The sequence below is a fragment of the Mytilus edulis genome, chromosome 14 (genome assembly GCF_963676685.1).
Source record: "Mytilus edulis chromosome 14, xbMytEdul2.2, whole genome shotgun sequence".
Lineage (NCBI taxonomy): Eukaryota > Metazoa > Mollusca > Bivalvia > Mytilida > Mytilidae > Mytilus > Mytilus edulis.
This window is the reverse complement of record NC_092357.1, coordinates 13,844,559-13,858,283: the sequence shown is the minus strand read 5'-3', so window position 1 is coordinate 13,858,283 and position 13,725 is coordinate 13,844,559. Positions and strand designations below refer to the sequence as shown.

The 13,725-nt window shown below is 31.0% G+C and overlaps 1 long non-coding RNA gene across 2 annotated transcripts; it reads right to left on the bottom strand.

Moving 5' to 3' along the window:
- Positions 1-6,482: 6,482 nt before the first annotated feature.
- On the bottom strand, positions 6,483-11,103 carry LOC139502908 (uncharacterized). 2 transcript variants are annotated; one of them, XR_011658972.1, is made up of 3 exons: positions 10,510-11,103; positions 8,280-8,478; positions 6,483-6,870 (listed from the first exon to the last, which is right to left on the bottom strand). It is a non-coding gene; the product is annotated as an uncharacterized lncRNA (long non-coding RNA). The 2 variants fall into 2 exon arrangements; XR_011658973.1 differs by having other exon boundaries at positions 10,539-11,103.
- Between the last annotated feature and the right edge of the window lie 2,622 nt (positions 11,104-13,725).

The following is a 13,725-nucleotide window of genomic DNA, read 5'->3' as shown; positions in this document are numbered from 1 at the left end:
TCAAATTACACATATCTATACTCGTAATGCATTTGTAAACAAGTTCGTACCCTAAATATGTTCCTCTCCTAAACATGTCGAGGAAAGTGTTTAACCCTATATGTATTTAACCTGACCACATGTTAAAGATAAACATGTTTGGTACTGCCTCTTATAAATAAGTGAAACATTCTCAGTAAATCACATCAGAACTTAGATCAGACTAAAACCTCACTTAAACTGAATATATTTGTTTTTGTAGAACAGGAGTTTAGTATCCCATAAAACATAAATCATTATATAGAGACCTAGGAAGCAAAGATAGTCATTAGAATCTTTTTGCATTTGCCTGTGTTCTATCCTTTTAAAAACCTTGCGGTGAGGCATGGTTTCTGACATCAGAAAAAAAAGTGAAGTATAGGCCACTGGACGTTAAGCAACCAAGTATTAAACCTCACCTTTCCGTGAAGTGTTTACAATTATTTGTATTTTTAAAATAAAAAAAAAAGGGATAAACATTTCCAAAAACTGAAAATATTTGAGAAGACGCTATTACCTTAGAAGCAAAAAATTTACCAGACAGAATAAACACGGCAGAAACAAACAAACGAAAAAAACCAAGAGAACAATTTGAAATACCATATACATGTTAAAATCGGTATATACAAGCGGATTATAAACGGGACAGGGTTGAGCGAACATGAATTTCTACTGATTACACTAAAGGTGGCAATCAACCGATTGAAGCACGTGTCGAGAAAATATTAGATAACTTTCTAATTAAAAATGACATAATTATAAAATTTGATTTTATGATTTTTTACAAAGTCTTTTTCTAGATGCCATATCCGTTGTGATAGTATCTTTCCATCAGGTCATTAGTGTACAATTTTGTTCTTAGTGCACTAAGGAGGTCCTTTGTAGTATTTCTACGAATCCCATGATTTACATGTATGCTGAGGGAAAAGTCGCACATATTTTTATAAGTAGGACGAAAGTCACAAAAATGTAATCAAAGTGTACACGTTGGGAAAAAGTCTGTGAGAAAGGTTTAAATAATTTTATTTAACATCTTCATATTTTTTCTGCGAAATCATAACTTTGCTAGCCGTTAAGACGGAACGATATTCCATACCGCAGATACCATTTAATGATAGACTTTGTAAATTTTGTAGTTCGAACTGTGTGGAAAAAGAAATACATGTTTTAATGGTCTGTCTTTTATATACAGACTTCCGATATGAACTTTTTAAAACATCACGTAAACATATTAACTTTGACAGAATGAACACAGAGAAAAGATGTATTGCAAATACAAACAAAAGTTTTTAGCTCGTACAATAAATAGCTTTTTTATTAGAAGAAAAAAGTTTTTATGAAATTATGATTTACAAACAATATATCTTTAGTATTATTTTTGTCTTTCTTTGTGCATATTTGTTTCTTACATAAAGGTTACTGTGATGTGTTTCAAATAAAATCCCAAGTTTATATACCTTTATTTTCTTTTGCAAAGATAATTTCAATTGACAATTTTATTGCATTATCCATCATCAGAATATTAGCATTTTAATAAAGATTTTATTCGTTTATTTTGTTACTTATATATGTCTCTGCTTATATCAAATGTGGATATTATTTCAATTTCATCAAAGATTTACTAAACAAATCCTGGATTTCATTGCATTTGCGCCGATCTGCATTTCATTTGTGCCGATTTTTTCTTTCATTTGCGCCGATTTTTGTTTTCATTTGCGCCGATTTCTTACAGGTAATTTACAGGTTAATTAGAGGTGAATAGATATAAGAAGATGTGGTATGAGTGCAAATGAGACAACTCTCCATCCAAGTCATGTTATTTTTTATTTATCATTATAGACCTCTTCCGTCATCCAGTTGTACAATACATGCTATATTCACATACTTTAAAATCAAGAAGTAAAAACCTTAGATAAAAGCACTCTGGTTTATACTAAAATGACGAATTGAAAATCTATTTACAGCATTCAAATCCATAAAAACGGAATACATTAAAATCATAAATCTGTTCTTGCTGAGTATTTATAGGCAACACATCTAATATATTCCTTTCTTGTGATTTCGTCTCTTCTATATTTGTTGTAATTGTCAATAACGAAGTCCATCTTTTCTTTGTCTGGTTTACGTACTTATGTGTATGGCCGTCGATGGTTAAAGAATTGACTCCTCGGCTCGTTGCAGTGTGCAATATGTCCATCAATTTACAGCAAAGTTCAGAACAATATGAATCAAAATTAACTAAAACCTAGGTTTATAACCAGATTTTACCAATATACCTTCACGGTATAGTACATGTACAAGTATTCTCTTACCTGTAAATCCAATTAGGAGCAAATATAAAATCGGCGCAAATGAAAAAATGAAATCGGCGCAAATGAAAGAATGAAAATTTATAAAATCGGCGCAAATGTCATACGCCCGTGTGTGTAACTATACAAATCCTTGTTGTAACTAATTCATAATTGTATATATTTTAATTAATTTTATTGTAAATTTAGTGTCTCGTAATTTTATGAAGGCTGGCTATCGATCTTTGTTTTAACTGTAAGACCAATGTGCGACACTATAATGAAATAATCATTATATTCATCTTTTATATTTAATCTCAATTACCAGATTAAAATTTCACACCTAATTGAACATTGCAGATGTACGCTGACCACTATGTGTATATACCAAGAAACTGCTAGGTGTGAAAATAAGATGTGTCAATTGTATGAGGACCTGTACGGGGGTCCTTAATTCTATAATTGTTCAGTCTTTTTCTGTGTTCTTTATATATACAAGCACTTTGTCATTCTCTATTCCTTATCTTTTTCTCTATGTTTCTGTGTCATTATTTATTTTCCTTTATTCGGCACTTTTAACCCATTATTCACTATTCATCGACCCCATCCTGACCCTCTTTTTTAATGAACCGTTAGCAAATACGTCTCGAAGGTGGCAGCATATATCACAGTCCACGACATTATAAACTAGTAAGGCACACATACTGCTGGTGATCAACCTTTGATTTATAAACTAGAATAAATATACTAAAAAAATTTTAAGATAATATATATTTTTTACAATTTCGTTCGTCCGTTTTTTATCGACAAATGGTTCAGTTTTTTTTTCTCGCAGTTTTAAGTAACGTTATAATATATATATTTTATAGAATAGTTTAAAAGCAGATACATATCTTTATTTCGTGTCAAACCATTTCTTGGAACTAGTGAAGCTTTTTATGATAAATGGAATATTTTTTTTCCCGATTGACCTATTGATATCCATAATTTGTTTTATAAACCAATTGAAATACCAAACACATGACGAAAAAACAGTCGCCGAAAAAAACATATTCATAGTCAAACTGTTTGTACACACGTGCGTGATTAGCGGTCCATGGTTGAATGATCATGAATTTCAATCGATTACACAGATTGCAATCAATATTGAACGTGGCATGTGTCGATAAAACATTAAATTTTGTAATTCTTAAAGATGTTATTAATATAAAATATTGAATTATTTATTTTGAAATAGTTTACTTCTATAATTCATTCCCTAGTGCCAATTATATCATATCGTCTGGTCCCTTGTACTTGCATCACTTTTTATTAAAATTGTCATAAGAATCTTTCGACAATTTCGATCACACAGATGAAGCTTTAAAAAGTTGAAAAATATTTTCACGAGTCCAACAGTTGACGTGCTTTCTTTATCATGTTTAAGCATGCGAAAATGTATTCTTAAAAAATCTAAGAGACACAGAAAACGTAATACTACTAGTATACGAAATCATTCAATTTTGCATAAAGATGATAATTTTAACTTTAAAAAAAAAACGTTCAGAAATATGAAAAGGAAAAGATGGACTTCTTTCTTGACCAAAATACAAAACTAGTAAACGGTGAATGTATATGTACTACTGTAGACTTTGTTATGATGACCTTTAACTTAATAAATATTTATTTTCTATTATTCAATCAACAGGTATACCTTAATTAATTTTTTTCCGGAATAGTAATTTCTTTTTCTGGAAAAGTAATACCAATTTGCGGAAACGTAAAAACGCCGCTACTTATTTCGGAAAAGTAATGTATTGTGACAGATATTTGACATAAATATTGGACATAGCTGACGTTACAAATATTAATTAAATTTTATTTAAATAAGAAAGGTAATGATTTTGTTAATCAATATGTATACCGTAGGATAATGCAAACAGTTCTCTGTTCATTTAAAGATTATTCATTATCACCAAAGTCAAATTGACCTCTCTATCATATATGGAACATTCACTTATGCAACATTCATAAAGTGTTGTAAAATAGATATAATGGGTTACCTCAAGAGTAGGAACGCCTTAATTTTGTTACAATATTTGGTGGAGGCCCGTTAATAAATGTTGGACGCCAAACATCGACACCTATCATAACAGCATGCCAGAAACTGAGACAGTGTTTCGACAATTCGAACCGGAATATTTACAGTTGAACATTATTTTCGTACCGTTCGGACTATTTAATTCTATATATTTCCAGTAAATGATTTATTTGTGAATAATCAGAATACACCATTGAACAACGACATCAGCTGAATATCGAAGAACTGCTACATATTATTATAAGAGAAGAACTTTTATCAACATCAGTGACAATAATATTAAATTTATATTGTTGTGTATTTTAATTGTAAACATATATTTTCATGAAACTGTGAGTACATCAAAAGCTTATTTCTAAAATCTAAATTTTTAATTTAAAATTTTCAGCTATGAAACAAAATGTTCATTTTCATTTCACAAATCGTATTGCGTTTCATGTCTTAAGATTTTAAGAAAACTTTTCTAAAAGACTGTCTAAATAAGTTTTAAAATTATGTTTTTCATAAAGTGTTGTAAAATTTTATTCATTTAAATCATCCATTGAATAACTTTTTCAGAATGATGTTAATTAGAACTGAATGTTTGTATTTCAAACGCGTGTCAATATTAATATTTGCAATCAGTCGTCTTTAAGATTAGGTTCACTTCATTAAGGGTTACATAACGTAAATATCCTTGTTTGTGAGTTACCTATTAGGAACAAGTTAGTTAAATTCTTGTTGCCGTTTACTGTACATTTTTGAAAATCTAAAACCGGTACAGAGTTATAATAATTTAATATATACATATATAGGCAGGCATAATGCTCAGGCTACCTGAATAGCAGGGACGCCACAAATAATAGATATACAATGTAATGGGTTACCTCACAAGAAGGAACGCCATACAAAATATACGCATGGGTCACCTCAGAAGCAGGGACGCCACAATCAATTGACAAAATGGGTTACCTCAAGAGTAGGAACGCCATCAAAATGATAAGACAGTAACTTAGAGACTGAATTGAGCAAAATCAAATTATGTTTAAGATTATTCAAGTTTTTCATAATTCATATATTTTTGCAACATTTTGTTTAAACACTTTGCTTATATTTTTGATTAAATTTCATCAACTGTAAAGATATACGTTCTTTTGTAAGCATGTGGGCAACAAACTTTAAACAACAACGATTTATAATTAATACTTAATAGTATTTTATCAGCGTAACTTCAATTAAATTAAAAGAAAAAAAAAATGAAAGAAAAATAAAAACACCAATTGAATAGTATGATTAAGGAATCTAATAATAATAAAAAAATAAATAAAAAAAAAATAGAAAAATATTAAAAATAAGTTCAAAATTTTTATCGCTTAAAATCACATAATAAATGCTATATGTTTATACATCCATTGGTTTTTCATCACTCAATTGCTTGTCTTCTATATTGTTTTGAGGTTTAAATATGGATATTGATTATTTACTTACATTATTAATTAAAAGTTATAAATCCATTTTCAAAGTAATATAGTAAAAACACTGGACACTTTTAATTTGCAAAACACTCATTTGCAAATCCGCCGCCGCCTCAAACAAGAGCTACAATATCATGTATATAACCAAAATGTGCAGAATTACATGGGATTCAATAATTTCATTGGTTTTCTACAGTTACTTTCATATTTATTTTGCAATTTGAATTATAAAAACATGGGATTTTCAATATCCCATGGGACAGGGCAAAATCCCATGGGATTTACCATTATCCCATGGGATTTTGGTTAAATCCCATGGGATTTTTTTTTGTCCCATGGGATTATTGTAGTCCCATGGGATATTTGTTGTCCCATGGGACAAAAAAAATCCCATGGGATTTTTATTATCCCATGGGATTTTTAATATCCCATGGGACAAATTAAAATCCTATGGGATTCTAATTGTAAATATATAGATATGAATAAACAGTAATGTGTATGTTACAATGTATTCTATTTGGTAGTAAATTATTATAAGATGAATCTTTTTAATTGAATATCTTTTTTCTTGGGAAATGTTAATTTAGCATATTGTTCTTTAACTGTTCAAAACTAAACTTTTAAACAACAAAGCAGATAATGTAAGTATCAATATATGTTTATTCATGAATTATAGAATACTTTCTTGAAACACAATCATTTGCCATTTGAAATCAATTAAAACTCTATTGTTAGGCTTAACATACTAGTAGCTATTTAAGTAAATCTATTTTTTTCACAATATCCCTCAACACAAAACATAAATAGTTTCTTATCATCCAGCATTGATTGATGGTATAGTCCACTTTTTGGACATTCAGCACAGAACTTTGACATTATTGTGGTTACAATATTTTTTTGAATTTAAAAGAACTTCAAATCATTGACTGAGTGATGAAAATAATAACTGATCCAACTTTTTTCTTTGAATTTATTCTGGTCTTGTTTCTATGTTTTCTCCATTTATTTTAGGTGGTGAATTTCAATCCTTCTGAAAAAGAACCAATAAAATCTAAAGTAATGGATTATACAAAATTGTTTTCATACATGTAGCAATAATATGATTTTCAATAAAAATAGCTATGCGGTATGGATTTTACTGATTGTTAAAGGTTGTCCAGTGTCATCAGTTGCTAATGGCCTACATCCTTTGGTCTCTGATGGAGGGTTGTCAAATTAGCAATATACCACATCTTCCTATTCTAATACCATATAACAATCAATTAATTTATTCTTCTTTATAAAATTTGGGTATTTTCCCAAGTTATATACATAATATATATATATACTGTAAATTCAGAATTAATGCAAGTTTTTTTTTATTGCGAAAAATGCAACGGAGTTGTAAACGCAATAATTTAAACTCGTATTATGAAATATCTTATATGGATTAAACAGGATTTTTCAAAATCGTAAAATTTAAAATAGCATTTAAGTCTAAAATGACAGAATCGCAATAATAAATGCACGCAATAATTTATGAATTTTACAGTATAAAGATCAATGTTAAAAGTTAAAACTTTAGACAACTATAATAACTTTCCATTATTCACAAGAATTTGCAATATATTATACAAAATGCAGACAACAGAAACAATATTTCTTTAAGCTTTTGAAGTTCAGACAGATTTCAATTTGTGTTTTATTTCAATGAAAAAATACCTTGAACATATTGGAAATTATAACATTGATACAAACAAAATATGTATGTTTTATCCTTTTTTTTTTGTGTTGTTGGCTTGCTGTCTCATTTTAATATACATTTAAACATACATCAATAATCTTCTTCTTTATTAAAAGTAAAAATGGGATATTTTTGATTTTGATATCCCAAAACATTATAGTTCTATCACATAACTTATTACCAAGTTCAAAAACACCAATGTGTTTGATATTAATTTTAAGACATGTATAAATGTTCCAGACCATATCAGTATTCGGATCTTACTTTTATGGTCCAGAACTTACAGTCCCACCATATGTGTACAGTCAGACCATTTAAGTATACTTGTACTGTCTGGTACCAGCTCAACCAAACCTGTGTTTTTATTTTAACTGCGATTAAACTTTTTGTATTAATCTATTAAAGATTTCAGTTATGTTGATCTGTACTGTACATTTGTTTGTAATAAACTTGACCAACTTCTTAAAATTGGGCAGACTGTATGCGTACAGTCCAAATACTTGTTTGTTCTGGAACATAAACATGATTAACAAGCATTTGGCAGGATGTCATGCTAAAATCCCATTAATATTAGTACTAAATTTTGAGTATATACATGTAAATCCACAAGTTACTTACTGAAATTCATGGTGAACACTCACCAAAAACTTACAATTTAGAGGAAAGACTGGAAAGATGAATGCACTAACACTATCAAAACAGAGCATAAAACTTACCGAAAAACAAGATGTTTTACATTTATCCAGGAGCAGGATAATTGAAAAGTTTTTTTTTTCTTTCTCTGCTGTCCATCATATAACCTTTGAATTCATTCATGCAAAATATGAAAATCTGCAAAGGTAAGACCTAGAACCTCAACTTATCCACATTTTGAATTTTGAACTGCATACTTGTCCTTTTCATCTTGCTGACAACCTAAACATAAAAAAATGATAAAAACATAATTCTAGATTGATTTTGTGTTTTTATTTTTGTTGGTACATGTACAAACAATTTTCCCAACTTTAAAACGAAAACATCATCACCAAAGAGGAGGTCATACTAACCTCTGAAATATTTAAACAAACCGAAATTATTACTTGATTAAGATCTTGTCGTAAATTAATGGCATAGATACTCTTATTTTTGAAAACTTGATGTCTATTGCATACTTATATTCCTTTGTACGAAAATCAAATCAAATATATTTTTACGAGAGTATGCATATTAAGATGGATTCCATGGACTTTAATGTAAGCATGATTAATTTTACAGTCACTGACAGTTTTTCAGCTCTATGTGTACATTTTGAGAGAATCTTGCAATACTGTATATTCTGATATTCAGAACTTATTGTGAGGTTTTTATTAATACAACTGAAAGCTGTATCTCGTTTTCATTTCTGATACATATTTATGAGCTGAAGACCAGTGCCGAATTTTTCTCACTGCATTGAAGACCCATAGGTGCCCTTCGGCCGTTGTCTGCTCTTTGATTGGGTTGTTGTCTCTTTGTCAAATTCCCAGTTTCCACTTCCCATTTTATATCATGTATGCTGATTTTTCTCAAATAACAATATTCAATCATGCAATTTTGTCTATTATTGAAAATACGATAAGCAAAAATAAATGCACAAAAAATTTAACATTGTTATATATACATGATATATGTAAAAGACTTTTTTTTAAATTCAAAACAGTTGCCTACACTGTTAATTTCCTTGTTTGATTTCATATTTTTAAAGCCTTTATAGCTAGCTAGATGGTATGCCGGGGCGGATCCAGCCATTTTAAAAAGGGGGGTTCCCAACCCAAGACAAAGGGGATGATCCTATATTCATTTGATTTGTTTTATTGTCTCATTCAAGAATATATATGGTTTGACGGTGGGGATCAGGGATCCTGAAATTTTTTCACCTAACCACTGGATGACAGGGGATCTCAACCATTTAAAAGTTTCTCAAACATGTGGGGGTGGGGGTGAACCCCATGGACTCTCCCTATATTTCCTTTCATTTGTTTTATTGTTCTATACAAGAATATATAAATATGGTTTAGGGGTGGGGATCTTGACCGTTTACAAGTTTTCAAACTAGAGGGGGTGGGACTTCACTTTTGTTTTATTTCATTATTAATTTTATTGTCCCCGACAAGAATATATATGGTTTAGGAGTGGGGATCTGGATCGTTCACAAGATAATAGCACATTCTCAAATTGAACAGAGTGGGGTAACCCCCAAAGACCTCCTTTTAATTTCATTTGATTTGTTTTATCGTCCCATTCAAGAATATATATGGTTTAGGGATGGGGATCTGGACCGTTTACAAGATAATAGCATATTCTCAAATTGAAAGGGGTGGGGATTACCTCCCATGGACTCACCCTCCCTTCTTTCTTCCCCCCGAAATACCTTTTAATAAGCCCCAATGCACAGATAGTTCACAGTATTTTCCCTTGATTTACACTAAAGAATATACACTATACAGGTGTAATTTTTTTTTTAAAAGATAATACAACTGAAGACCACCATGACCACAGTGGTGGATCCAGAATTTTTCATAAGTGGGGCCCACCGACTGCCTAAGAGGGGTCTGCTCCTGCCATGACTCAGTGATTCCATATATAATCAACCAATTCTTTTCCCAAACAGGGGGCCCTGAACTCCTGATTCCCCCTTTTTTCCCCTCATTTCAATCACCCTGATATAAATTTAGTTTTATCACTTACAATAGGAATGGTTTTAATTCCCCAATAATTCTTATATACCATTAATATCAACATATTTCATTTTTGATAAATGAAAGGCAAAAGTTTTCTATGGGTAGAAATGGATAGTGGGAAGCTTTCAGATTCACACCATGCCGGTGGCTGTGTTCAAAGTGCTGGGTTTTTATGACCCTCGTTGTTTGCGGACTAACTATTTAGGCCAGTGGTGGATAATAGTGTGCGTGCATTAATCTTCTATACCTTCTTTATCAATATATTCAAATACTGACGGCAAGTGTTGTAATGATGTATCAATGTCTTTTTGAAATCACCGTGCTATTTACATGTGGGATCGAGAATGCAGGGGAAGGAAACTTGTCAATTATGTTTATTTCTAAGCCAAAATAAAATGAGCCGCCGTAAAATTAACCTTGGGTAATAACAGTGCATGTAAGGCTCGTCTCGGAGGGGTGTCTTTTTTTCTGTCTTCTTTTTATGCCCCACCTACGATAGTAGAGGGGCATTATGTTTTCTGGTCTGTGCCTCCGTTCGTTCGTCCGTTCGTTCGTCCTGTTTCAGGTTAAAGTTTTTGGTCGAGGTAGTTTTTGATGAAGTTGAAGTCCAATCAACCTGAAACTTAGTATATATGTTCCTTATGGTATGATCTTTCTAATTTTAATGTCAAATTAGAGTTCTTACCCCAATTTCACGGTCCACTGAACATAGAAAATGATAGTGCGAGTGGGGCATCCGTGTACTGGGGACACATTCTTGTTTTAGTTATATTTTTAATAACTTACACTTTTTTCCATTATTCTCTTTCTTTCACTATTCTTTATTCCTTTTTTTTCTTTGTCCTTTGTTCACTATTCTGTTAATTAACATCCATACCCTCTTATGTGTATGTGGACTTACTGTAGTTTATTTTTTAGTTCTGGCAGAGATATTAGATACAATATATATGTCTCTGGTTCTGGTATTATGCGATAAGTCAATTTCTTTTTCATGCAGTGTCATGAAATATAATGGTTTTATGCATATCAGCCAAGATTGTGCGCAACATTTTAATAAACAATTTAACACTATATACACGTTATGTGAATTTTATTAAAATCGATGAAGAACATGAATTTGGCAGCTAGTGCCCCTTAAACAGGTAAAGTTCAATTAACAAATTCTGATCTACTGGCATTCAACACCAAATTACTTACTTGCTGTATATTGATAAATGTGATTGATAAATGTGATTGTATATTGTCAATACCTCAACATCGAGAATACGTCATGTGAGGTGTTGGTCGCTACGTTTGATACGGGGTCAAAGGTTGCGGCTTCGAGACAGAGAAAAACATCCAGGTAAAAAGTGTAGAATTTTGTTTTTGAAAATTTGAGTTGTAAATTTTCCTAAAAAGTACTTAATTCCGTTCATCTAATTGTAAATTTTCCAAAAAAAAGTACTTATTTCCGTTCATCTATTATGGGTATAAACTAAACTGAACAAGAAAAGTATTAGTAAACAGACAGAAAGTCCGACGTTGAATTAATTATTTTACAATTAATTGTTTAAATATATGAGAGAATGTTTTAGGCGAATTTTCTTTAATTACAGATAAATGTATTTTAGGTTCAGGAAATGATTTATTCTTCGGGTACGTCTAAACAACCGCTCAGGACCTCCTGAGTGCACTCAGGACATACAAAGTGCACTCAGGACCCATTACCGTAATCATATCTGCACACATGATGGATGTTTATATTCGTTATACGCTTCTTATTTTAGAGTTAAATTTTGGTAGAAGTTGAAATCGCAGGGGCGGATCCAGCCATTTTAAAAGGGTGGGTCCTAACCCAGGGCAAAAAAAGGGGGGGGGGGGGGTTCAACTACATGTCCCCATTCAAATGCATTGATCGGCCAAAAAAAGGGGGGTTCCAACCCCCCCGGAACCCCCCTCCCCCCTCTGGATCCGCGCCTGAATCGAACTTAGATAGATATGTTAATTCTTATAAAATAATGAGGACACGTGTCACTGATTACACAACTACTGAGCCATGAATTATCCAATCAACAAAATTGATTGGATTATCTTTATTGTTTTTTAGGAATTGTATTGTTTAGTTCAGTTTTACCTTCAACATGAATTTGCATATAGAAAAAATAAAACATATATCTCATTCGATGTGCTTTTTCAGTTTATTTTTCATGATGACGGGTAAATTAATTTGTTGTGTTTTGCAGTTCACGAATAAAGAAAATTATTTTATAGTTGCGTTTTTTTTTCTGTAACAAGTTCGATTTTTGTTTTTCAGTGTGATTCTTTTCTCTATCTCTCTCTCTAAATCAAGTTTTTAAACAAACACAATGTTGACTGAATATCAAATTTTATTACATTTGTATATCTTTATTCTCAACAAACCATTATACAAGAGAAGACAATTATGTACAATATTCAGTTTAACCTTAACGGAAATCTGTGCACGAAGACTTAGTCGTGGTTTGAACGGATTTCGTGTCAATAAACTGTCTTCGAAATAGTCTTTCTTTGTTAATGTTTGTGTCATTTTGGTCTTTTGTGGATAGTTGTCTGATTATCAATCATACCACATCTTCTTTTTTAAAATTTCTCGCTACTACAATCTAACTTACATATTTTTTAGAAATAATTATACCCAAAATATCATAATTTTCAAAAAACGGAGACGAAAACGGAGACAAGTTCATTTTCAGAATTTATTTTCGCATTGAAATTCGTTTCAGGCTTGTGAAACTGGACAAAACGACTTTAATTAGAGAAAAAATACTTAATAAAAACGGATTTCTTAAAATATTCGTATAACTCAAAAATAAAATTCCTGGACAAGTTCGATAAAAATGAGAAATAACATCTAACTACATGTATATGAGTTTGATTGTTTGAAAAGTACGGCTTTTACCGTTTAGAACGGATTCCATATACAAAACTTTAATTAATATAAATTCTTTTAAAGTATGAACATTTATAATTATTTCCCTTTTCAAACTCGTGCAAAGAATTAATTACTGGTCCAGGACATGATAATAAAATTAAGAATAAAACTTAAAAATTTATGGAACGAAATTTTAATAAAAGACGAAAATCTTAAAACATCGTGATATTCATTCTAGACGTCACAATATTACTTCCCGCATGGTCCCACTGTACTAACAACACAATGTATAAAACAACAATAAAGATAATCCAATTAATTTTGTTGATTGGATAATTCATGGCTCAGTAGTTGTGTAATCAGTGACACGTGCCCTTATTATTTTCTAAGAATTACAAATTCTACCAAATTTAACTCTAAAATAAGAAGCGTATAAAGAATATATGCATCCATCCTGTGTGCAATGACTATAAAGGGTCCTGAGTGCACTTCGTATGTCATGAGTGCAATCAGGAGGTCCTTCAAGCGGTGTTTAGACGTACCGTTATTCTTCTGGAAGCTTCAATTTTTTCT